At 37.5% G+C, this 27,735-nt stretch overlaps 1 protein-coding gene and 1 long non-coding RNA gene across 8 annotated transcripts in view; one reads left to right on the forward strand and one right to left on the reverse strand.

Annotated features, from left to right (window-relative positions):
- LOC140688427 (teneurin-2-like) overlaps nt 1-27,735 on the reverse strand; it is a 595,904-nt gene that overhangs the window by 70,657 nt on the left and 497,512 nt on the right. The window lies entirely within an intron of this gene.
- The window catches only part of LOC140688428 (uncharacterized), an 89,452-nt gene that overhangs the window by 33,608 nt on the left and 28,109 nt on the right, over nt 1-27,735 (forward strand). For all 5 annotated transcript variants that reach the window (XR_012063119.1, XR_012063117.1, XR_012063118.1 and 2 more), the window contains exons 3-4: nt 25,133-25,391; nt 26,485-26,688. This is a non-coding gene — a long non-coding RNA (uncharacterized lncRNA). The remainder of the gene's footprint in view (nt 1-25,132; nt 25,392-26,484; nt 26,689-27,735) is intronic.

Genomic DNA, 27,735 nt, shown 5'->3' on the forward strand with positions numbered 1-27,735 from the left:
CTTCCTTACTTTGTGGAGTGGTTATAGTCAGTGCATTATATGCACCATCTTGTTGCATCCTTATGAAGCATCAGGATGTAGGTGCTGTTATTAGAAATTTTAGTAATTTCATTTTCTAAATCATGAAACTAAGTCTCAAATAGGGTTATCCACTCTTCAAGGACATTCAAGTAGTAAGTGGAAATGATACTACTAATAAAAATAACCTCTCTGTGATTCTAAAACCTCTGCTCTTAACCACTACTCTACACTACCTCAAAAACTGCAAATTAACTATATATAAGTAGACATTTACAAAGTATAGAATGCCATTTGAATTTCCAAGATTTCTATAATTTTATAATGATATAAATTAAAGGCTTCTCTGCTATCTTAACTTCTCTCTTGCTCTATCTCAAGCAGTAAGTTTTACACTGAAAACATCCTTTTAGTCTTTAAAATACTAACAAAGCAATAGCCATAAAATTGAAAAAAACTTCTCGTCCTCCCCTTGTTCTCTCATCCTCTTTATTTACATCTTTTCAATCTGGTTTTGTTCTGCTTTGTTAGGGCAGCAATTACTGGAAATCACATTGCCACAGCTATTATGTGATACCCAAAGATCCCACATGCTCTGTTCATTCTCTGGATGACTCCTGATCCCTTGGTATTTTTTTTGGATTAGGTAGTTCATTGAGTGTGGGTGGGAAAAGAGTAAGGAGATGAATGTACAGGTGAGTGGCTGTACAAGTTTAATTGGGACTTTTAATAGAACACCTTGTGGACCATTCAGACAAGAGAGGAGGGAGCTGGGTATCCTTGACAACACTGGAGGTATACAGCTAAACAAAAGAAAGACCAGGAGCTTCACAGTAGGAGATCCGAGCAAGAGATCATTGGGGTAACAGCTGACAGCCTTTTGGTAAAAGCCTCAACATTTTTCAAATATGTTCATGAAATGTACCATGGACAGTGGGTCACTAGAACATTTGAACAAAAGGTCACTAATAATTGGCATCGTGGCTGATGGAACCACCATAAAAACTGATGTTGACTGTTAAATTTTCTGTGTGGTTACACGTAATGGTTATAAGTAATGCAGTTACAGACGGAAAGAATGATCAGTGAATAAGGAGTCAGAGCTGGCTTTTAGCACCGCTAACTCTGCTTCCTTGAGCTGAGTTTCCCCACAGGTAAAATGGGGTTAAAAAAATGTTTATCCTACTTACCTCACAGGTAATTGAAAACAGTGTTCATGACAGTTTGGGGATACTGTATGGTCTCATCTGAAATTAAAGTGGACTTCTTAATGATCATGTGTGAAATCTAATAACAGCAGACATTTATTGTTTAACTCCATGACATTCAGACTCTCTGCAGTAAACAGCTCCTAATTTTAATTCAGGGATATGCTTTCTTTCAGTCTCAGTGAATGAGATGCCATCTACTTCTAGGAGTGGACCCTTGCCCCTGGTAAAAGCCATTCAGCACAGTTTATTCCTTGTGTCCCTGGGACTAGTTCAGGAACCAAGAAGTGATCCATGAGATTTTTGCAGGAAGCTCTCTTACCATCCTGCAGGTCATGATAGATGAAGTCAGTGTGGACTTGAGAAATATAAAGATGCCAAGTGCTAACAACAACATGGGATTCCTGCATCTAGTTACTTTACCCCAGGACTGCTCACTACATCATACAACTCATTCCCTTTTGTGTTTAAGCAAGTTGAGTCAGAGTTTTTATCACGTGCAGCAGAGATTAACTGATCAATCATTAACTAATAAATCAAGAAATAACTTGAATCTAATTAATTTTGGTTAGAAAGCCATGCTTGAACAATAGTCTATATTAATATTTGCCAAATATTTATGATGATGCAACCCTTTTCTCATAAAATATCTACCAGTTTTAGAGAAATTACTGATAATATGATAAACATTTTGAGACTTGTGGGTATAAATGGTCACTGCTTTCAATAGATCTTAGTCTTACCGTATCTGAAATGGACAATATTACTTCATCAAAAATAGATTATACCATTTAAAAAACTGGCACATGACATACAATTATGTTTTATGAAAGAAGACATACAAATGACAAATGGGGAAAGTGGAATTCAACCTGGTTAAAAAAAAAAAAGGTACTCAAAACATTAATAGATGGAGTTAGTCAACAGTAGTATATCAATGCTAGTTTCTTAGTTTTGGCAAATGTACAAAGGTTATGTAAGATGTTAACAAAAGACTCTACTATCTTTGTACCCTTTATAAATCTAAAACTATTTCAAAATAAAAAGTTAATTAAAAACATTTATATACATTTTGCATATGAAGTTGGAGAGATTTTTTAACACCAATATAAAATGTGGCTTAGTGTACTGGGCAAAGGGTATCCTTATAACCTGCGATAGTAGAGTAAGTGAATGCCAACTTTCTGGAGGTTAATTTGGTTATATTTATCTAAATCCATAAAATTAGCTCACACTTTGGTCCAAATAACCTCTTCCAGAAAAATAATTCTTAGGAAATAACCTCAAGGGTAGGCAAATATTTACGTTGAAGGATATTTATGTAGGTGATATTCTTTATATTAGTTAAAAGTTCAAGCTATATCCATATCCAGTAATAGGGATCTAATAAATGATGAAACATTAATACAATGGAACACTACTGTACCAGGAACAAATCATACCGTAGTTAAGTAACAATACCTAGCAAAATGAGGGTAATACTAAGTAGAAAAAACGTACATCAGCATGTAATATATATAGTACAATGCTCATCATTTTATTATTCATTTCTGAAAACCATATATATATATCAAGCCCCTATTGTGTTTGGTGCAGGGGGATTTAGACAGCAGTGAACGAAAAGCACAAAAATCTCTGCCTTAATGGAGCATATAGTCTAGAGGCCAATAAGAGCAATAAACAAGGATAATATAGAGAATGTTAGGAGGTGGTATTTTTATAGAGAAAAGCAAAGCAGGTTGGGAGACAGGGAGTGTGGGAATGACCCAGGGCAGTATAAGAATTTTAAACTGGTGGGTCAGGAAAGATCTCTGAGGAAGTCATGCTCGAACAAAGGCCTGAATCTAGTGAGGGCTTGTGGCTTTCTAGGGGAACAGTGATCCAGAAAGAGGCACTACAGAGCACCCAGGCTTGGAGGTAAGGGCATGCCTGGAGATTCCTAGGACCTGCAAGGAGGCCAGGGTACTAGGGAGTAAAGGAAATGGGAGAGGCTAGGACAAGTTCAGCAGAGGGTAGACGGCACAGGTCCGTGAGCACGTGGCTTTTACTTGGAGGGAAAGGGAGAGCCACTGCAGGGGTCTGACATGAAAGAGGGGCATGGTTTGATTGATGTCTCAAAGGAATCATTCTGGCTGCCATTTTTGAAAACAGATTGAAGGAGTCGAGACTGAAACTGGGACAATGCATGATCTGGGGGACCATCGATGGTGGCTCAGACCTGAGGCAGAGCAGGGGAAGCGGTGAGCAGTTGAGTGGTGAGCTGGAGATGCTTCTAAATTATAGTAACTAAGAGAACTGGATGTAGGATGAAGGGCAACATGACTCAAAAACTACTTTATAAAAGATTCTGATCTGGGAAAATAGGAGGAGGAGGTTTCCACTGACTGAGACGGGGGAAGGCTGCAGCTGGGGACAGCTGGGAGGTAAGACCAGGAATTCAATTTTGAACATGTCAAGTCTGGGGTATTTATTAGACTTCCAAGTGCACATATTAGGGAAGCAGTTGAATATTTAACTATGGAGCTCAGGGGAAATCTCACCTGAAACTGGGTCTCATAAAAACTGAGACACAAGCCTGGGCAAGATCACCAGAGGAGGGGAGAGCCTACATGCCGAAAGGAAGGTTCCAGGGAGGGAGCCATGATGAGCTCCAAAAGTAAGAGGTCAGGGAGAACACACCCTTGCCCTTGTTAGAGAAAAGGCAGGCAGAGGAGACTCAGAAAAGGCAGTGAATGCGTTAGGAGGAAAATCTTCCTGGAGGCCAAGGGAATAGACTGTTTCAAAGAGGACAGAGTGATCTGCTGGGTGAAATGACACTTATGGGTCCAGTAAGATGAGACTGAGAATGGACCATGGATTTGGCAACATGGAGGTCATTAATGACCTTTACAAGGTCAATTTGGTGGAACAGAGTGTGTTTTAAGAGAAGGAAAGAGGACAAGGAGTGTTGACAGTGATTTCCAGGCAACTTCCTTATAAAAGAAGGGAAGTTTAGAGCCATTGCTAGCAGAGGAAGTGAGGTCAAGAACAGATTTTTAAAAAATAACATGCAATATAAAAGCAAACTTTGGACTTACAGTTAAGATCCAAGAAAGGGAGAATTTGTGTTGAAAGAGGAGAGAGAAACATTCCAGGAGTGACACATTAGAGCAGGAGAAAGGGACGAGATCTAATAGTCAATTCATGTTGGTGTGTGTGCGATTCAAACATGATCTGTAGATTCTGTGGCATTTCGTGTAGTCTTTGTTCTCTCAAATATTTCAAAATATTTTTCCAACAATTTTACAAATTATAAATGTTAGGGCCAGAAAATATTATGTTAATAATTTATAAGAAAGCACTGAACATTTCTTTAAATTTTGCACTACATATTGTTGCAATGGATTCAGAGGAAAATGGCTGAACACAAAATAAGTAACGCAGACTTGGGTGAGGTATTCCACTTACGTTTTCAAGACAGCCAAGCAACGATCCTACACGTTTGTCTACCATGTTAGATTTAATGGAGCTCTTTGTTTGATACTTAACTAAGCAAAAGATTAAACAGAAAAGATTTGTGAAAGTAGAGATTCCATTAGTTAATATGATGATCTGAATGTTTGTGTCCGCCTAAAATTCATATGTTAAAATCCTAACCCTCAAAGGAGATCGTATTATTAAGTGGGGGGGGCTCTTTGGAACGTGCTTCAACTATGAGGATAGAACTCTCTCTAATGGGATTAGTTCCTATTAAAAAGGCTGCAAAGTGATCCTTAGTCCCTTCCAACACGCGAGGGTACAATGAGAAGTCTGCAACTCGAAGGGGGTCCTCATCTGGCCGTGCTGGCACCCAGGTCTCAGATGTACAGCCTCCAGAACTGTGTGCAATAAATTTCTGTTGTGCCTAAGCCACCCATTCTGTGATATGTTGTTATAGCAGCCTGAATGGAGTAAGACAGTTAATCAGAAGAAAAAATGAAAAAAAAAATCACAAGAGTTGAAAAGGCATCAATGCACACTCACAGACACAGAGCTGACAAACATAATGACATATACCTACCATACCCACATGCATACAAAACACACGCATAAACGCACACAGTCACATGCAGAGTTACAACTCACACAAACATGCATCCATGTAGATAAATACACACACACATATACAAATGTACGCACCTAAATAGCCACAATCACACGCACTCCTACCTAGAAGCCCGCCGACAACCATGCACACATGCACACTCACACGGATGCACACAAGTCTGCCTAGTTCTGGTTCAAGCTGAGGGTCTTTGGTTTCCTCTGTGCTTTCTTTCCTCACAGATCATTTTCCACATGTTTCTGCAAACCCAGATATTAGCCTGAATAACCGAGATTCTTACAGAGAACTTTTTCAAGTGACATGAACATGCAGGCCTTGAGCCAAAGACAGCTGGAATTAGACTCGATCGTGGCCTAAATCCTCAAAGAACCTATCTCCACAAACCTCCACACTGGAGCACTACGTAAGATGAGATGCCTTCAGGTCACTCTTGAAAGAAATCCAGTCTAACTCGTAAGTTACTCTGCTCCCTCCACTGACAGATTACAACACTCTCTTGATATTTACGTATATGTATGTACATTTTTTCTGAACTTTTACATAAAAATTTTCAATAAATTATTCATAAATATGAAGTATAATTGCTCTTTTGATTTTTTCCCCTCTCCACTTTAAATCATAGAAAACATAAAAAGGCATACACCAGGCACTGATTTGGTCCTTTGATTAAGGCTCACCCTGCCCGGGCAAAGCAAACAGGTGACAGAGTTGTCACCTCCAATGTGTATAGGTGCCTCAACCAAATTCCACTCAGCAGTTGAGTGACAGAGGGGGAAAATAAAGCATTAAATTATATTCTTCCCTTTAGTGATGTGTTCTCTGGACCTATATCCCTGCACTTGTAACTTGTGTTCGATTTTATTTAAGGAATGGAACAGAGACAAAAATATCAGTCAGACTGTGAGCTCTCCGAGGGCAGGAGCAAAGTTCTTGGAGTTTCTCTCTAACACCAACCCAAGTACAGCTCTGGAATACAGTAGACACTCCTGTAAATTGATGTCATTCAACCTTCAAGTAGAGTCGCCGCTCTCCATGTAGAACTATATTATTCCCCACTCTCTATAAAAATCATTCTGAAAATAAGACGTGATTTCATTTTTTTTTTCCCTAGGAAATTCGAAGGGTACCTTACGAATCATGATGATGGGGGAGGCATTTCAACTCGATATCGGGAAAGTTTTAATGGGTGTGTGTGTTTGCAAATGTGCATTCTGTATAAAACTGGCGTGTGTACGTACATGGAGGCAGAGGCCCCTATTGGGCTTCACATGTGGGTATACACATGGGTTCGCAGGTATAGTTCATTATTAAGGCGGCTTTACCTACATCAAAGGGAGAGCAGCACCTGGAATCAACAGCCAGCACTTTGCAGCCCAATAGGTTCCAGGATACAAAATGTGTACCCTCTGCCCTCCTCAATTTGCTCTGCTCTTCCCCCTGAGACTTGTGACCAGATTGAGGCCTCTGGTATCACAGTGACACAGTCCTTCACAGGCCTCCCTATTCTGTTCCTCAACTCACTGCACTTTGGAAGCGACAAACGCCACTTCCCAGGGAGCTGCAAGACAGCCTCTCAGCGACAACGGAAGCCTATTTCCCTGCCCCCCTCCTGCCCCAAATTCCATCCTCGTGACACAGAAGCACAGTTAGAGATGAAAAATACGGTTCATTATCTGGGTAGCGCTGAGAAAAATGTTATGGCTTTATTTAGCAGTTGCTTTTATGCTTTTAAAAACATGTTAATTTCATTTTTTTAAATGTAATTGTGCATTAAATCATCTCAGACAATTGTGTGATTTGGAAATAAAAGTCCAACAAAATAAGTAAAAGCTATAATGTGGTTTTTTTCCCTTACCGCTTTTTGTAGTCTGTTTTTATGTTCCTCAAGCATTAGTGTCTTCTCTCCTTCCTGGAAAGATTAATCTGGAGGCTCACGGAGACTCTTGCCTTCCTGTCTTTAGTTCTCCCGGCGCTCTGAGCTTCTCCCTGTGGCTTCTGCATCTACTTCTCATGAATTACCAGCCCCGACATTAGGACTTATAAAGCCTCATAATCCCTTAGTCGACTCCCTAATAGGACCACCAGCTGGATGAAGACCTCAGCCCTGAGGGAGACATTTAAAAATAAAAAACCTCAACTGCCTAAAGGAAAAATATGAATCCCAGGCTCCAGAACCACGCTGCACTCACACAGAATACTGTGGATAGATTGTTGGTTTTTACTGGAATAGAGACAATGGAATGTATGCAGTATCATCCAGCATGTTTGAGAGATGTTTCTCTCTTTCCTTAAAGAAACTTTGGTCTATCTGACATGTACGTAGTCATTGTTCATATCTCCTACTCGAAGCATTTTGTGAGGGATGAGACTTTCTGATGGACATGAATGATGGACTGGGATGCCTGAGTGGGGCTGCCATGTCATGAATTGATTCAAGATTAATTTCACACATGTTAAATTTTTTTTCAAACGTTCCTCAACGCATATGAACAAACTCTTTTGTGTTACTCTCCATAGTGTGTTTTAACGTTGATTATCGTTACAAGGGGCTGTACTTCCTCTAAGGGAAGGTGTTCTGGTCTGCTGGTCTGTTCTAACAAAGTTCCGCAGACCAACAACAGCAACATATTGTCTAATGTTTTGGGAAGATGGTGGTCCAAGATCAAGGTGCTGACAAGTTTCATTTGTTTTGAGGGTTGTGAGGGAAGGGTGTGGTCCAGGCCTCTCTTCTTGGCTTACAGCTGGTCATCTTCTCCCTGCATCTCTTCACATTATCTTCCCTCCAGCATAACTCTGTGTACCATCTTCCCTTTTTACAAGGACACCAGTCACATTGGACTCACTTCCACCCACATGATCTCATTTTAACTTCATCACTTCTCAAGGAGCCTATCTCCCAAAAAGCTCACATGCCGAGGAAATAAGGGTTAGGGCTTCAACATATGAATTTTAGGGAACACAATTTAAATCATAACAGGATGTAACACTTCTGTTGTTTTCCAGCGGCGTTCACCCAACTTAAAAATACACAGCTTTCCAAAGACTGATACTCTGAAAAATCACTAAAGATTAACTTCTCTTGCACAGTTTTAGAATGCATGTTTATATGATACAGGCAATAGTACAGATAAAAACACACTTAATTTACTTATTGTGCAACCCTCAAGACAGATATACGTGTATGTAGGTGCACACGCACTAACCTATACAACTACCAAATTCCATGTACATAACCAGCGTTGAAATTAACTTCCGCTCGGGGCTACTATGAAATGTCAATTAAACTGCCAAACTTTCAGAGCTTGGCACTCTATCTTCCTGCCTTGGGGAGCTTTTGTATTCAATTTATTGTTAAATAAAACAGCTAACTTGGCAGCGGAGTTAGATTAACAAATTATAATGAACTTTATTTTTTTTGCTTAAAAATATAAGGTGAGCTAATATTCCTGAGGAATAAATTTCAGAGAGATTAAAGATTTTGAGAGAGGTTATTTGTTTCTAATCATTTCAAGTTGAGCAGTAGGGAAAAAAAAAAAGTGCCTACCAGCTTGTTTGACTTAAACAGCAGTGTAAAAAGAACCTGACCAGAAACTAATAGTGGTTTTGTTTAACATTTCTTTTATTAACATTTAATATTTTATTAGGAGGAACTTGATGTCAGAAGCCAAGAGGAGCCAGAGAACAGCTGTGGGCCTCAAATTTAAATGCCTTCCATTTGACCCATTTATATTCTTTTGTCACTTGCTTAAACTCACAGGTGCCCATACATGTGGACACTCACGCGCACACACACAGTTAATTAAATCAGCTTGTCTGCAAAGCCCACTCATCTGATTACGCAGCTGGGGCTACTGTTGCTCCAGGAAGACCCCACAATTCTCCTCTCCACCAAGGGGGATTAGGGAAGTTTCAGGAAGGCCACTGGGGCAACAAGGCATCTTCTGTCCAACTGCACTGTACATGTTAGTTATTATTGGCATTTGTGACAAGGTGTGGGCGGGCGAACTCCATAGAGGGGCTGGGCTAAGAGTTTTACATGTATTATCTAATTCAGTCCTCTCAAGAATCCATAAAGGTGAGGCAAAGGAGAATTAACAGAAATTAAGTGACTAGCTCACGGATGTAAATATCATTAGTGGGGACTGCTGCCGCTTCTGAAAGTTTGACAGTGTGAAGGGCGGGGGAAGAAGCCGAATTTATCGTAGGAGAAAGACTGCCTTTTCAAAGTCAAATGTGTATGTCTCAATTTAAGTGAGAGAAGAGGGCTGAATGTTTCTATTTTATGACACTGCAGCTAGCATTTATTGAGCTCCTACTGATTGCCAGACACTGGTCTAAGCACTTTATATATAGCATCTCCTTTCCTTTAACTGGAAGACAGTTACCCTATGAGATAAATTCTGCTGTTATTTCCAATTTCCTGAGCTTCAATACTTTACTTAGGTCACCCAACTGGGATTTAAAGGGCCCTGGCTTGTTCTAGAGTGTTTATTATTTTACTATTAGTCTGTGATAGGATAAAGCCAACTTTGTCATATCAAGCAACTGGTGGGTAGCTTGACTACCCATAGGGTGTGTTTATAAAAATTAGAGTGTGTTATCCAAACTCTTAGACTGAATTTTATATTAAATAAATGAAAGTAGTATATCATTTAAGAAATTCTGGAAATAGACCTTTTTTTTCCAAAGAAGACATACAGGTGTCCAACAGGCATATGAAAAGATGTCCAGCATCATTAATTATTAGAGAAATGCAAATCAAAACCACAATGAAGGATCACCTCACACTAGTCAGAATGGCTACCATCAAAAAGTCTGCAAATAATAAATGCTCCAGAGGGTATGGAGAAAAGGGAACCCTTCTACATAGTGGCTGGGATTATAAAGTGGTACAGCCACAATGGGAAAGAGTATGGAGGTTCCTTAAAAAACTAAAAATAGAGCTACCATATAATCCAGCAATCCCCCTGCTGGATATATACCTGGATAAAACAAAAACTCTAATTTGAAAAGATACATGCACCTCAGTGTTCATAGCAGCACTATTTACAATAGCCAAGACATGGAAACAACCCAATGCCCATCAACAGATGACTGGTTTAAGAAGATGTGATGTGTGTGCACACACAAACACACACATACACGGGAATATTACTCAGCCATGAAAAAGAATGACATATTGCCATTTGCAGCAACATGGATGGACCTAGAGAATATTATGCTTCATGAAATAAGTCAGATAGAGAAAGACAAATTCTGTATGACCTTACTTATATGTAGAATCTAAAAAACAATACAAATAATCTATATACAAAACAGAAACACTCACAGACATAGAGAACAAACTTCTGGTTACCAAAGAGGAGGGGGAAGGGACAAATTAGAAGTTTGGGATTAACAGATACAAATTCATATACATGAAATAGATAAGCAAGAAAGATTTACTGTGTTGCACAGGGAATTATGTTCAGTATATTATAGTAACTTATAATGGAATATAATCAGAAAAAAATAACTGAATTATTATACAGTACATCTGAAACTAACTAAATGTTCTTTTTGGAACATTTTATTTTGAAAAAAATTGTTTTTACATTTGTAGTGGTTTAAAATTGAAAAGCAGAATATTTTACAACACCTGAAAATTCCACATATTATCATATTGTAAATAACCTGTATATGTCAATAAAAAATTCTAAAAAAAAATCTGAAGTTTAAGCAACTAAATTATTCACCATAAGGTTATTTTAGTATTAAAAAAGTAAAAAAGTCAAAACCAAAAAATCTTAAGGATCTTAACTAAAGGAGAACTCAGACTATAGCACATCCAAATGAATGAATAATATTAAACCATGAAAATAGCATGTACAATGATTTACAAATGGTGTGGAAAACTACTCTTTGTATAAAGTTTTAAATAATACTGAGTATTGTTTCCATAGTAAGTTTGCAACTATATAAAAGTATTTGAAAAAAAGGTCTTGAGGGAAATACACTGACATGTTGGCAGGATTTATTCATATCCAGATGGTAAAAATTAAGGGAGGGGTTTCACTTACACCTTCTAGCCTTTTTTCAAATTGTCTATCAGTAGCACATATTATATAGTCAGAGAAAATCATATTTTTGATAGATAAGTCTACTGCAACGAGATATAACTGAAATAACCAACTCAATTTTTGTGCATTCAATGCTCAAAAACAAGGATCAGCAAACTTTTTCTGTAAAGAACCAGAGAATAAATATTATAGACTTGCAGACCAAGGGGCAAAATTGGGGATATTATGTAGCTAGATACTTAACAAGAAAGCAAACACATCCTCCCAGTTTTTTGACAAAATTCAAAATACAGTATTCATGATGGAGTATAACTTTTTGTAATACCAATGAAAAGGCTGCAATTCTTTTGGTATGTATGTGCTCACATTTTGCTTAACTGGGGTTCCAAGTTAGCATTCCCCATCACCAAAGTTTACTGCAAACGTTCATCTATTAATGCTGATTTGTAACGAGATTTTACGTATTTTATCTCTGAAAATAGCTTTTCACAAAGATAGGTGGCAACCTGTGGCACTTGAAACGTCAGCGAGCTGTAACTGCTTCACGGCAATTTATGCCGTGCCGAGCAGCGAGCGTCACACGTGGCCTCTGCTCTAACTACAGAACGGTGCCCTTTGTCGTGTGAAAGCAACCGCATACGTACACCAATAAGTGTGGCCGTGTGCCAAGAATCCTTTATTTCTAGGACACTAACATTTGAATTTCAAATAATTTTCAGGTGTTGCAAAATATTATTCTGCTTTTGAATTTTAAACCATTTCAAAAGTATAAACAAGTTTTTTTTTTCCAAAATGAAATGTTTAAAAAAGAAAAGACGCATCTCTTTTTAGCTAGTGGTCCACACAGTCACAGGCAAGGAGGCCATGCTGGGTCTGTGGGTTGGAACTGGCCCATCCCTACACGCCTCTCTTGTAAACTTCATCTGACACCTACCTCTGAGAGCATTGAGTATAGTAATATATCCTTTCTAAAAATTTTAAATACCTTTATGTAAAATGATGTCTCTAGTATATCTATGAATTAACTCTCCTGTGGGTAAATAAACTACACAACCAGACAGTGAACCATTCAAGAGACATTCGGAAGGAAATGATTACAGCATCAGATAGAAAATCGAGATTCTGAGAGCTAAACTCAGTGCTCTGTCCTCCAGATCGCTGGATATTTTTTATGGGAATTCTAGACTGTCAGGAAATGTGCTGAACAGACCCATTATGTTATCCATTTAAGAAATAACATCAAATACTTAGAATCTTAAAAATAAATTTGTCTAGTCTGTTAAAGTTCTGTACCCCGTTCTTACATTCATATGTCATTTCTCCCCTGACTGGCTATTTGAGACCTTAGGAGACCACAAAAGATGCATCAGAGTTTTGAGCAGGAAAATATTTGACGGAGGCTCAAAGAAGATGAAAAACTGTTGAAACACAGGAGCTATCTGTTTTGACCATATTTTTAGTGCAAAATTCCTCATGAAAACACCTCCATTGGGACCATCTGGGTTCCTTGTTAAAATGTGGATTTCCAAGTCCTAGGTGTTTCTCACAGCAGTCAACTTGGAGAATGAGAGTTTTAGAAGTTGTTTCAGGCAAACATGGCATGGCTTCCATTTACAAAGCGTAACATGTCTAGATTTCCCTCTTGAATAAACTTATATGTATAATCTGCCTCTTCCACTCACTTCCTTATGAGGTATAATTTCTTTTCAACAAAGGGATGACATTTGGAGATGCAATTTTGCACCTAGTAAAAAGATGTATGTTCTCACACAAAAATATCATAAAAAGTAATCAATGCTTATTCTAGGCAACTATTTATATAACTCATACCTTGGGAATGTGTTACACCCAGAGATGGAGAGAAACAGAAAGGGAGTGGTCAGTTAAGGGAGGTAACCAGGAAAGGTCTCAGGTTGGGACAGAAAAGAAGACCCAAGGGACTTTTGGATTAAGAGTGCCACATGAAGCGTATCTGTTAGGAGTAGGGATTTAAATGCGCAAAGCAGAGAAAGGAAATTCGAGAGTCAATCACAAATCAGGACCTTTCTCAATAACTCCCTAAAATTGTTTAAGGAAATCATGTTCCTTGAAGCGTCTTCTGAGATGCCCAAGGTACTTTTAAAAAATTCATATTCCTCGACCTATTCCAGACCTATTGATTCAGCATCTCTGCAATATGTTCATAAATCTATTTGAAATCACCTGACAAGTCATGCATTAAAATGTGTTAAAATTGATGGGTGAATAAAGAAAATGTGAATATGTGTGTGTATTGTGTGTGTGTTACACACACAACACACACACAATACACACACATACACATTGGAATATATATACATATACACAATGGAATATTATTCAGTCATAAAGAGAGAATGACATCTTGCAACTTGTGGCAACATGGACGGATCTTGAGAGCAATATACTAAGTGAAATAAGTCAGATGGAAAGACAAATACTGTATAATCTCACTTATCTGTGGACTCTTAAAAAAAAGAAATAAAAAGAAATACAATCCCCTAGCTCACAGATACAGAGATCAGATTGTTGGTTGTCAGAGGCAGGGAGCAAGGGGTAGGCAAAATGGGTGAAGGCTGTCAAAAAGTCCAAACCTCTAGTTATAAAATAAATCATCGAGATGTAATCTACAGCATGGTGACTGTAGTTAATAACACAGTGCTGAATTTTTGAAAGTTGCTAAGAGGGTAGATCTTAAAAAGTTCCCATCACAAGAAAAAAATTCTGTAACCCTGTATGGTGATGGATGTTAACTAGATTTATTGAGGTGATCATTTTACAGTATATACAAATATCAAATGATTATGTTGTATACCTAGAAGCAATATAATGTTATATGTCAATTATATCTCAAGTAAAAAGTGTTCAAATGGCCCACTCCCTGGGCACATGATACCAGTTTTCCTTTTGAGCTGTTAAAAATCCTTAAATTTATTCATTTCAACAAACAATTTATTCATCTAGCCACAATAAAGGATTCTACATACAATTTAAAAAATGAATTTGCTGTGGTAGCCTCAGAAAAAGTCCACAGTCTAGTAAGGAAATGCAGGTAAGTGGGCTGCCACAACACAGTGATAAATGCAGGTAAGTGGGCTGCCACAACGCAGTGATAAATGCCGTGACAATCAATAAATCCAAGGTGCCAAGGAAACACTCAAAAGTGAAAACAAAAAATGTATGTTCAGGTAAATAGCCCATTTTGCCTTCAGGATACTGTAATCTCCTTCTTCTCAGGTGTTTTTTCCTTGGTGACGATATTTTTTTAATCCTAAACTATTTATTCATGATTGAAATTTCCCTACTTTGACCATATCTTTGATGCTGTTTCTAAAAAGTGATCTATGAACCATTTACATCAAAATTATCTGGATGCAAATGAGTCAGTCCTTTGCCTTCAGTTGAGGGCTTAATCTATTCTGGACTGTTCCTCATGAAATTTTGTTATTAGTTTGGGATAGAAGAATCCCAAACCTTACACTTTTTAATTTAATTGTGTTCAGAGAAATAACATGTGAAGAAATTTCCTCCTGTTTCATACATGACTGAACTGAATAATTTGGGGGTTGAGTAGAATGAGACAGAGCAAAAGCTCTTGTTTCCAATTATTCTGATCTAAGAGAGAAGCCATGATAAACTCAGAGTTTTGGATAAACCTGGGTCTGATCCAAGGTCTAACTTACTAGCTGTGTGTCCTTGGACAGCTTAATCTCATTGCTTGTCTCCACTTATAACTATACTTGAGTTAGTAACATACAGATCATGGCCACAGCATGTATATTTGATACACACACAGAAACAAATGTACCTGCACACACACACACACACACACACACGCACACACACACATACACAAAGTACTTGTAAGTAATTGTGCTTATTTTGCAATATTGTGAAGATTAAATAAAAAAGTGAGTATAAAGTGATGAGCATAGATCCTGGCTCACAGCCGGTGCTCAGTGAACACTGGTGGTAGGGATGAGGGAAGGAGAGAAAAAGACCAGGAGCAGGAGGGATTTGAGGTTAAAGTGAAATTAAAAAAAAAAATTGAGAACTTCTATTACAAAAGTGAGACAGGAAGGTAAAAACTTTTTAAAAAAGGTTTACTCCTCCTATTTTGAACAGCTTGACTTTTTTGTAATTAGATACAAGATAGCCTGTGTGCTGGTTCGAGCAGTAGCCACGCCTCTCACCCACTGAACGGACATCATTAGAATAAGCACAAGACAGAGCAACCACAGAAGGGTTGTTAGTATTTCATCTGAATTCCAAAAATGTCAAGTCAGATAGGGCTGGTGGATGGTGATACAAAACCCATTTCCAGTTATCATATGTTAATGAATGGAAACAACGTGCAACCTACAAGGATGGAGAAAAACCCAGAATGAGCAGAGTCCAGCGTCTACATGGTTACCTACAATCTCAGCCTCATTAAAATATGCAGATCGTATCATTAGGAGAGAGTTTTCCGGCAGAGCCTTCTCCTAGAGTTCAGTCACGGGCACGTATTGGCAGTTGTTAGTACAATGAGTTTAACCACAGCTATATCCTTCTAGGTAAAAACAAAAAATGCTAAAGAAGGCAAGGGAACAGAAGCAGCTCTTACAAACCATGTTTTCATTTGGAGTGTGTTTTTTTTCCTCCCTCAAAGTATGAGTGTTTTTTTTTTTTCTTTTTAAGTGGCCGTTAATAGTTATTTGTTTTGTCCAAAAACATACCAGAACCTCATGTCGCAACTTCATACTGGTTTTCCAACCTTGGGTGCACACAAGAAATAGATTTAATGGGATAACACACATTGCACCTAGGTTTAATTCAGCACCATGATTAAGAGCAGCCAGTGATGACAAAGAAGAGTGATTTCAAAGACCTTCCCTGCCCCAACTTCAGTTTCAACCCAGATGAAAGCATCCTAGTGTTGTTCTCAGTTCCTGACTTCCTCCACATCTCCCTTCTTTAGTTCCTTCATTACTGCCTCAGTGCCTTCCTCCCTTCTCTTCTCCTTCCTTCTTAACGTCTAACCTTCCTATCCATCTCTCTGTCTAATCTATCTTTTTGGGGAGGAGGCAGGGTAGTATTAAAAAATGTCTCACCAATAAGCCTAACAGAATCTCACAAATGAACACTTTTGACCTGAAGGCCCAGGAGAGATACCACCTTGAGAAAACTGGTGACTAAACAGGAAAACAGCATGGTAAAAAGGAGATGAACAGGCAATCACCGTGACTTGTGCATATCGACATTTATCAGTGCCATAATGTGAAAAGTGCACATAAAGAGTAGATGCTGTTAATATTATTACAAATAAATACCACTTACTTAGTTTCTTCTGTCAGTGGTTTTCCAAACATAGTCTGAGGCCTCTGAAGGTCCCTAAAGTCAAAACTATTTTCATAATAATGTTTACATATTATTGTGTTTTTCACTGTTGGTGCAAAAGCAACGGAGGATAAAACTGCCAGTGTCTGAGCATAAATCAAGGTGGTGGCACTAAACAGTGCTAGCAGTCACTGTATTTTTCATCACTATTTACTTGCAGGGGAAAATGCTAGTTTCACTCAAGAATGCCCTTGATGAAACAGTAAAAATTGCTAATTTTATTAAATATTGACCTTTGAGTGCATTTTAAAAACATGCTGTGTGATAAGGTGGTTAAGTATACATGAAGCATTTTCTGCTGCAAATATCCAATAGCAGTCTTGAGGAAACACACCTGTGTGATTGTTTGAGTTGTGAACTGAACTATTCACTTTTTTATGGGACATTATATTTACTTAAAATAATTACTGAAAGACCACCTATGGTTATTCTGACTTGAATATTTAACAAATGCTCTCTGAGAAATGAATGAAGTAACTTAGTCACTTTAAGGAAGTCAACTCTTATTAGTATTTGTTCCCAAGGATAACATTCAGGCTTTCAAGCAAAAATTAACTTCATGTGAAACATGAATCCACCACCATGAGCTTTTCAATACTCAGCTTTCCAGCACTTCAAGACTCTTCTGATGAGACTGATGGTAATATTTACACATGTGATTTTTTGACATTTTATAACGAAATGTGTCAGTATGTGGAAGATCTGCACATTTCACTGAGCCAATATTTTCCAGATGACCAAGGCATGGTGTTACAACTTACTGCATAAGAAAAAAGATCCATTCCAAGTTCAAGAAAGGCCAATGGGTTTTCATTTAATGGAGTAAAAAGTTATTTACATAGTTTCAGAAAGATCCCACACTGTAAAGTCTTTGAGAAACTATCACTTGTTGAATTTTTATATTAACAATATCCATAATCAGCTGAAAATGCTAATAAAAAGTCTTTACACTTTGTATCTAAATGTCTGTATGAGGCTAGATTTTCTTTATATGTTTCGGCCAAAACAATGAACACAGTTGTACTAAGTCAGGGTTGAAGATATTTAGGAAGAATGTCATTCTTCTAACTTTTTTTTCTGCAAAACATTTTTTTTTTATGTTAACCTTTGATGAGTTTATTTTGCTATTTTTTAAATTAATAAAAATAAAAATTAAAACATTTCTTGGCTTTAATTTTTAATACAGTAAATATTTGCAGATATAATGTATATAAAATCCCTTTGGGTCAAAATTTTTAAGAGTGAAAAGGGATCTTTTAACTAAAATTTTGATAAATGCCATTCTAGGTACATTCTAGGTATTAAATCGTTAGCAGCCTATATATTATTTAATAATTTTAAGTATAAGTTATTTTAATTGAATTATATTCCTATACACAAGTTTAATGTAAGTGCCCACCAAAAGAAATATCCCTTAGAAACCAGATATTGCATATATTTGTGTTTATAATATTATGGTATGCCCTATCAATTACATTATTGTTGCAACATAATATACTTGAGGAAGACACACTAGCCTGAAACATTTCAAACAATGCTAGGCTTGCAAACTTTTGGAGGTCCATTGACTACACTGGAATCACTGAAAAAAGGGAGAGAAAGTTTACAAATAATGTAGATTTTGTCATTTTTCTAGGATTTATACAACTTGCAAAAAAAGCATGTCAGTAAATCTTTTACCTATCACTTTAAAAAACAATATAGTAACCATTTACTCTGGAGATAAACATTTGCCCATAGAATGAATGAAAAAACTAAGAGTTGTAATGGGCTCTTGTGACTCGAAATAAAATTGATACCATGCATGAATCAACAAACTGCTCTACCCTAGAACCCTCAGAATGAAGCAAAGATGAAAGCTCTGAAAACCTGCACTAGTTAACAAAGACACGGATATTGAATATGAATGTGAAATTAAAAGAATCTCACGGATTCTGTGTTACAGTTTGAACATACAGTACACTTAAAGTTCTGTAAAACTAAATTAATCAATTAAGGACTATAACTGAACACTTAACTATTTTATCTACCTTTTAAAAGTTTTCATAATTAACTTGGCCAAAAACATTTTCATTTTTAAAATCTCATCGTTTGGCTAATGGGGCAGCTTTTTTTCTTGAGATCACTTTACATTCAGGCTAGGTGAGATTTCTAATCCTCTACACATTTCATTAAGGAAAAAACAACTTTACAAATGGGAATCTGAGAATCAAAGAATTTGAGAACCTGCCCACACTTGCACAGTTAGGGAGCATGAGAACTGGAATTGGAACCCAGGTCCACTGTCAAGCTCATTATCTTTCCATAGGCTGCTGTTCACATAGCATCTTTCCCATGGCCCAGGGACTGCTCCCACATGAATATACGTGGAGAGGGTTGAATCTCTTAATTCCAGAGGTTATGCTTGATCTTAGAACAACATAGGGGTTAGAGGTGAAAATCTGCTTATAACTGTCGAATCCCCCCAATACTTAACTACTAAAATCTAATGTTGACCAGAAGTGTTATCGACAGCTTCAACTGTCGAATAACATATTTTGCATGTTACTTGTATAATGTATTGTATTCTTATATAATAAAGTAAGATAGAGAAAATGATATTAAAATTCGTAAGGAAGAAAAACTGCATTTTTAGAAATATTTAAGAAATGTAAAAAAAAAAATCCATGTATAAGTGGATCCATGCAGTTCAAACCCATGTAGTTCAAGGGTCAACTATATATATATATACATATATATATATATATATATATATATATATATATATATGTATATATATGTGTGTATATATATAATCTGTCGATCTATGTCATTAACAATCATGCAATGAGAATGATTATATATATTTGTCAAACAGCTCTGGCAGGGTGGACAGTCACATCTGCATAATATGCAGAGCCCAAAGGACACACTGCTCACAATGATAAATCTATGTAGGTACACAGCTCAATATTAATCATGAAGATATTAAAGTTTTGTTTTTTTTTTTTTTTGAGAAAGTACTACACAGAGGTGGGGAAATGGCAAATGTTAACACATATATGATAGTGTTATCATCCAAGAACCGAAAAGCATTCTGTTTTTTGTAAGTGTGTTTGTTTTTAGACTTTCAATTCCCACCCCAATTTGTTTATTGTCCAGTGGGGATGTAGAGAAGTTATTAAATTCCTCAAGGTCACACAGAAAGTCACGGCTGTTCTTGGGAAAGGGGCTTACAGGTTCCTGAATCCCAGTCAGGTCCTGTTGCTTCCTGCAGTGGATGGGTCCATGTGGAATGAAAGAATGCTCTTAAGCAAATTCCAATTACGGTTTATTAACTTCACACGTAGCATTTATCTTCCAGTTTCCAAAAATAGCAGAACCAATTAAACTGTCTGTTTAGCATGAAGTTTTTTTTTTAACTTTTAATTTTTCTTCAGATAAAGCCTTTATAGAAAGATAAGTGGAACATTATAGATACGGGCGGAGGGAAGGAAGCCATCACTTCCCTGTCACCACCACCATCTTCTTGGACTGTCATTCTAAGGCAACCAAGGCAAGGCCACTTCTGTTCCTGAATCGATAACAGGACAACCTCAGTCAAGCAAAGCAGGCCACTTGGGGCATGAATGGAGAGAAATGAAAATTAATTTTTTTTATTCAAGACAGTTGCTAATTTGAAATCAAAGCCCAACAAATTCTTGTGTTTTGTCCACTGTCAAAACAAGATTAAATAATTGCAGCAAAAAAAAAATAGCAGGCTTGTAAAAGAAGCCTTCAGAACAGTGTTTTGCTTTACACTTAGAACACTGTGGATAATTTCCAATCTGAGGTATACAAGGGAGAGTTAACTTGGTGAAAACCCAACAGGGAGCTAACTTTTGAGATGTTTCCTTTAAATCTCTCTTTTACAACTATTCTATTAAGGAACCACATGCCCAACTGAGGGCCACAGAGAGTTGGAATTGGAATTTCTACATTGGATGTCTTTAGTCAGAAAGAAAAGGCAGGATGTGTTTGCTCTGAACATTAGAGGGAGAAGAGTGAAATAGGAGACCTCAACTCTCAATTTGGCTAGATTACCACCAACTTCCAGAAATTACAAAAGGTCTAAAAAGCAAAAGGGTGAACAAATGGGGGCTCCAGCTTGTTTTGCCAGGAATGAAGTTGCACGTCAAGGAAGAGTCCCTGAAACTGAGGCTCAGAGAAAGAAAATGATTTTCCACCTATCACACTGCTGGGACTCAATCCTCAGCCTCTTGACACTTGATCTAGTCCATTTCCCACGATATGGCAATGCTGCGAACTGGAGATCACTTTTCTTCCTCCTCTAGATTTTTAACATCAAACCTCTCTTGACTTTTCCCCTATTATAGGTACCCTGCTTATGGGCCACTCACCACACACCTGTCCGTCTAACAAGAGCTGTGGGAACGTCATTGGACGTGCTCACACGGTCCTGTTAAATGTGTATGGTAATTATCTGACACTTCTAAGAGGTGGCAACCATCTTGAAATCATAAAATTGCAATTATCTTATCAAATTTAATATTCTGTGCACTTCAGAGCTTAACGTTTTTTATTGGAGATTGCGCTTCAGTGTAGCTGACTGAAGTCAAATTCTTACAGTAACGCACCTACGTCCTTTCATTCTCAGAGTTTCATTACTATAGTAATTAACTTCTTTGTTCCCACTACCACAATTCCATCTGTCTGTCTAGCTGTCTGTTAATCTGTCTGTCTATCTTTCTATCCAGCTGTCTATGTATGTATGTATGTATGTATCCATCCATCAATCCATCTATCCTCTTTAGAAAAGAGCTAAAAGTCCATTCCTCCTTTACAAACATTCAGAAAACCCTACTTAATGGGAAGTGATGCTAGCTCAAACCCGAAGAGACAATAAACTAGGATTGTACTTGCAAGTCTAACTCACAAGTAACCCAGTGTGCCTCACTCTGTACAGCGTAACAAGGAAGCACTGTCACCAGCATGCAACGTTAGGAACCAAGGCCAGGCCATTCAGAAGTGGTATCTTCATAACTGGCTTACACGCCTTCTGAGTGAAGGAATCCTCTCCAGAAGAGCCAAGGTCTTGTAGATTCAGATTTCTTTTTTAACTCCTTTCCTAAAAAAACTAGGGTCCTGCAATTCTAAAGGATTTATTCAGAATCATTCAGCTCTCCAAGAAAAATAACAGATTCCTTGACAATCCACTGGTTGCCCTTTCATCAGATTTTTACAACCAAATTGCTAATTCGTTTCTGGAGGATAGACCTCCTCCACTAGGCCTCCGTAAATAATTTTAAAAGAATGAACGGTTTCTGAATTTTACTGCAGGATCTCTTTCTACTTGATCCTAAGTGGCTATACCCACCTTGTGTTGCTTCCCCGAGCCTCCATGACCAGTCACGTGACTCCTGGTACTCTGCCAAGGCACTGGCTCAGAGCACTGAGTAAAGGCAACCCCTCTACCTTCCCCTCTACGGAACATATCATCATTCTTAGACCCACATCCAGATCAGATTAGCAAGAAAATATTACCTTGTGTTCTTTAGCCCTGCAACTGTGAACAAATCTTTCTAACTTAAAACGCAAAAATAAAAACCAAACCAAATTCATTGCAAATAGATTCTAAACAAATGAGCCACTCCACCTGACTCCAAGCAGCAAACAAACAACAACAACAAAAAAAAAACCAACAAATAACCATTGTGAACACGGCTCTTAATTTCTGAATGCACCATAACACGGAATAGCAGAATCATACCAGACTTTTAAAGGTTCTCCTGACATAGTGGAAGGGCAATGTTGATTTATAATTGCATGGCAGCCACATAAAATTAGCAATTATATTTGTCAATAGAGATAAATATAATTTCTGTGCTTAGGATCTGCTAACTTGATTTCCATGTTGGTCACCATCTATTATTGCAAAACTTTCTATCACTGGCTTATTAAAGCTTCATTATGGCAGAAAATGTTAATGCTCATTTGGTTCCAGTCCATGCAGAAAGCTTTGTAGTCACAAATGATTGACACAAATAATCTTTTCTAGTAGACTATTAAACTTGTAAAGATTGACTATTTAAACAGAGTCATTTTTGGAAAATGTTACGTGTGTAGAGACACAAGTATAAAGGAAGATAACAAATGCTAAAAATACGGTGAAATTATAAGACGATGATGAAACAAAACACCTTTGCAGTTTTTCTGAAATAGAAGTAAAGGTTTTCTTCTTCAGGACAGTAAGTGTAAGATTCCGGTTGTGACGGCTCCCGAACCAAGTTTCTATTCTGTGTAGTTTCTTTTAATAAACATACACAGCTAGAAAAAAGTTGATGTCATATTTTTGCTAAAAGAGTTTAGGTTTTCAATCGCCAATAAAAATGAATTGTAACTAAAAATGTAAAGGGCTAAGAATGAAATGAAAACTTAACTGGCAATCAGAAAAACCATCACAGAAGTAATTTGTTAATGGCTAATGACTCATTAAACAGAACACTGGCATCGTAAACCGTATAAGCACTTTAAAAACTGTGGCCCCAATTAAAAGGTTACACATAGCAAAGCATATTTGGGAAAATGCCAGAAAAGTCAGACTTTACTCCGCCAGACATTCAGAGTTGTGTCTAACATATTGCATTTAAGCCTCAAATTTAGAAAACTGATTTATAACATTAATCTTTACTTGCGAAAGTAACAAATGCTTATCATAATCACACTGTAATTAAAAAATAAAGTCTTGCAAGAGTCTCTTTCTACTGTAGCTTATAAGATGCCATTTCTGCATTGAAAAATACACTTTTTAAGTAACCATCAAACATGTTTATTAAAACCTAATTACACAGACATAAAATGTGCATTTTGATGCAGTGCTAGAACTAATCCCTGGTCTGATGATCGTCCTATCAGCCAAACTTCAGATTAAACACACACACACACACACACACACACACATTTTACTTTTTATCTGTTGTCAAGATTAAACACTCCTGGTAGACTGCCTGATGGAATAATTTGATTAGGAGAGTGCTGAAAGTTTCCACGCAAATCTAAAGACAACTCTGATTCTTAATACAGAAAAACAAGTCAGAATGAAAGTATATTCAATTATGCATCGTTTGGGAGGACAGAGATGTTTACTGGTGGCATCATTTTTGAATACGGCAAAGGTAGACTATTCAACTGAGTATAAGAGAAAAGTTCTGTATCACAGGAGAATCACAATTTTAAGAATATTTGCTCCCTCTTCCTGTGCATATTAATTGTTAAGACTGCTGAATTGTTTGAGTACCACAAAGAGAAAGTGGGAATGTATACAGCGTACATTTCATTCAATAATCAGTGATTCAACATACAGGTTCCTACAAACTGCCTACGTGAGTGAGGTATATCGGAACAGTATCTGTATTTGATGCTGGATTCCAGCACAAAGAGAGCGTTGCTCCAAGTTTTAGAGGAAGAGGATTAAACACAACTTTGCCTGATAGTTTTTCCAAATACTATACACTTTGAGTTACCTATTTCTAAGAATTATGAAATAAAAACACTTTCCCCAGGGTCCACGAAGTTCAGGAGGGGTTTTGTTTAGAAGGGGGAATATTTTAAAAGGTTATCTTTGAAGCCGCCTCTGAAAAGGCATGTGGCGACACCCCCTCAACTCCAAACAAGAGTGAGAATGACCTATTTTACTTTGCTGTCTTTTTGTAAATTTCATTTTACCCGTGGTTAGCACGTGGCTTTAAGGATTAAGATGCCGAACTTACTACTGAATCCAAAATTAAGATTCATTTCCTCAGAACTGGCTGGGTAAACTCTGGTTCATCCTATGATGCATGCCTTGATTGTATGTATAGCACATGGATACAATTGGCAAAAGGACCTAAATCCAAAACACTTTATGTGAATCCCAGTTCAGCTTAGGCCTCCTTGCACACAATCAAAAGGGATGGAGAGATTCTGCTCAAGTAAGAAAATCATTAGCAACAATTTAGAAATAAGTCAGAATTTGGCCAAAAGGTAAATAAGCAATTTTTACGATCCTGAAAGAGACAGTTAAAGATGCGCTTTCAAAAAAATCATTTTCCATTGAAAACAGTATTTTTTGGAAAATTGAAAGTCAATCCATTTATAAATTAAAAAAAAAAAGCTTTCCTATCTATTTATTTATTTTTACCTAACGGGAATAGTAAAAATATATTTAGCTATCATTTATAAATTTACTTCTTGGAAGATGTTTTCACAGTGCAAGATGTCAATGACCAGCAACATTACAGTAAATGAGAATTCTGGAAACAATAATACACAGTTTGTCACGTTGGATGAACTGAGACACATGTAGGTTTTTGGGCTCCATGCATCTGATTTACCCTTTTCTGTTACAGATATCAGACATGACGGAACTCTAAGGCCAGATACGGGTGTGATGAAGAGTTCTGCTGTGCTTTTCCAAAAACCAACTGCACTTGGAGCAGCGGGCTGTTTTATGATAACAGTAGGGAGAAAGTAGTATTCTTGGGCCCCACAGGAAGACGACTGCAGGGGAGTTAGGAGTGGAGGAGGAGGAGCTTCACTGTCTCTGAGCATCGAAATGTCAAACTATCTTTAGGAAGCTTTCAGAGCCATGAAAAGAGAACCATAATGGTAAGTTCTAGTATTACCTTCCTCTTCAAGGATATTTAATGGTCTGATAGTCCAAAGAATAGAGAATATAGCCGGACTGGGGGTTTAGATGTGAAATCAGTCATCGTTGGATCTTTTCTTTCTTAAGGGAAGATTATGTTTAGATCAGTATCATTAAGAATTGGCATCTTCATTTAGTCACGCACCCTGGATATTCATGGGCTTTGGGTTAAGGCAGATACTGGTAAACCCCAGCTTTGTAATTCCGTACCTCTGTGACCTTGGGCCTGTTTCTTACGCAGGCTGACCCTCAACTGCCACTCTGGATAATAACACATTTACGAGGTGGTTGCCAAGTCCAAGGAAAACCATGCAGATGGTGAAGCAAGTGCTTGGAGCAAAGGAAGAGCTCAGTTTATGCTTCTCCCTTTCAACATCGCTTCTCCTCATCTAACAGCACAAAAAGTCTTTCAAGAGAAAAACAATATGAAAAGGAATATATGCATGCATATGATGACTGAAACATTATGCTGTACACCAGAAATTGACACATCATTGTAAACTGACTATACTTCAATTTTTAAAAAAATTTAAAGAGTACTTGAATTTTAAAAATTAAAAAAAAAGAGAAAATGTGAACTAATGATATTTTTAATTGAGCAAAACAAGATACGTTCACCTTCAGTAACTTTCCACACTATTTCTGCAGCCCGGCTTCATGAAAAGCACCATATTAGAATCCTTAAATAAGCATACATGAAAACTTCTACCAAACCAGAGTGTGGCTATGAGTTAGCACCTAACACCCAAGGTGCTTACAACTGATGCCAGAGAGAAACTGCATGTGATATCACCTGCAACTTAAGAATCTCTAATAACGTGCAATTACTAGAAAAATGTGAAATATTGGGAGACATATGGTTTTTAAAATCTTTCCCAGGATAACCAGTGTGGCATGGCAAGTGTGAGACCCCCTTTTTTGGGAAAGTTATGGATCATAAGTTAGACTCATCTATAGGTACTATGTATGCTGATTATATGAATTAAATTTGAATAGTTGAGTGCATTTCCGGTAAATGCATAGTCATGTGCTTTTTTTGGTTGTTTTTTTTAGAGAATTTACTTGGAAAGAAACGAGTCTCTTGCTAATACTGATAAAGGGGATTTGAAAGCTGAAACGGTGTCCAGTCTTTTCCTGCAAGGGCAATTGACCATAATCTCCTGCAAGAGAGTAGAGTCAGACCTGTTGTGAAGAGACATGGTCAGTTCTCAACTTTTGCAGAAGAGGTTTACAAATGATTTGGTCTCTTCCGCTAAGGTAAGTATATTTATGGCTCCTCACTCTAATGTTATGATGAAAATGGGTTCAGTTCAGATAATGCTGGATAACAGGAAACAAAATAATAATACTGGATGACGGGGAACAAAAAATACCTAATACAGTATTCATGATCCAGGCTCATATTGGCAATTCATCACCAAAAGATTTCACTTGTCTTTCCCTGTAACTGCTATAAAAACTGTGCATCCAGATAGATGATTAGATTGTAACAGATGCTAACTTCTTTATTACTCGTATGCAGAAAGAGGATGCATCCTTGTCAAAGGTACAGCTCTTTAGTAACATGCGGTTGTAGACAGCACTACGGTTTACAAACTTAACATTGCACTATTCTCTTTATGGGAGGGAGAAGGAAAAGAAAACAATGCTCTCGATAAGATACGTTTTCTCCAGCTCACTGGTGCTTTTCCTTATGGCTTAAACTCTTCACTCCTTCCTGACACGCAGTCTCCCAAGATAAAAATATTACTCTGAGTCAGCAATGCAACCGCATACAGTGAAAGTAAAAAAAATTGTCCTTAAGTCTCCTGGAGGGGTTCTGGCCCCTATTTACCCAAAAGTGAGCTGGGCAGCTCCCTGGGATTTCACACGCAGCCGTCTTGATCTTTCTTACTTGAAATTTCATTGCGATCCGAACCCAGAGCTTCCTTGTGTCTGCCCACCGACTCACCACCACTGGAAACATTCTAGATTCACACTTTAAATGTTTTCTTCTATGAAATACAGCTCTCTGACCTCTAATAACTGAGAAAGGAACCAAACAACTAATAGTCTGGAGAAGTGGAAATGAAACAAATGTATCATGTATAAAATAGATGTTTTTTGGAGATCCTCAAATGCTCAGATATACATATATTACTGAAAAGACATTCACTTGCATTTGAGTTCTCAACAGTTGCCCTGGAATAAACACTTTCCTCTGGGCAGCTGCCAGCCAGCTAGTAGTTAACAATTGGCCAAAGTGATCCAGAGTGAAATACTCAGGGCTGGAATTCTAATTCTGCCACTTGCTGTCTTTATGAT

Source organism: Vicugna pacos, chromosome 22 (genome assembly GCF_048564905.1).
Source record: "Vicugna pacos chromosome 22, VicPac4, whole genome shotgun sequence".
NCBI classification, from domain to species: domain Eukaryota; kingdom Metazoa; phylum Chordata; class Mammalia; order Artiodactyla; family Camelidae; genus Vicugna; species Vicugna pacos.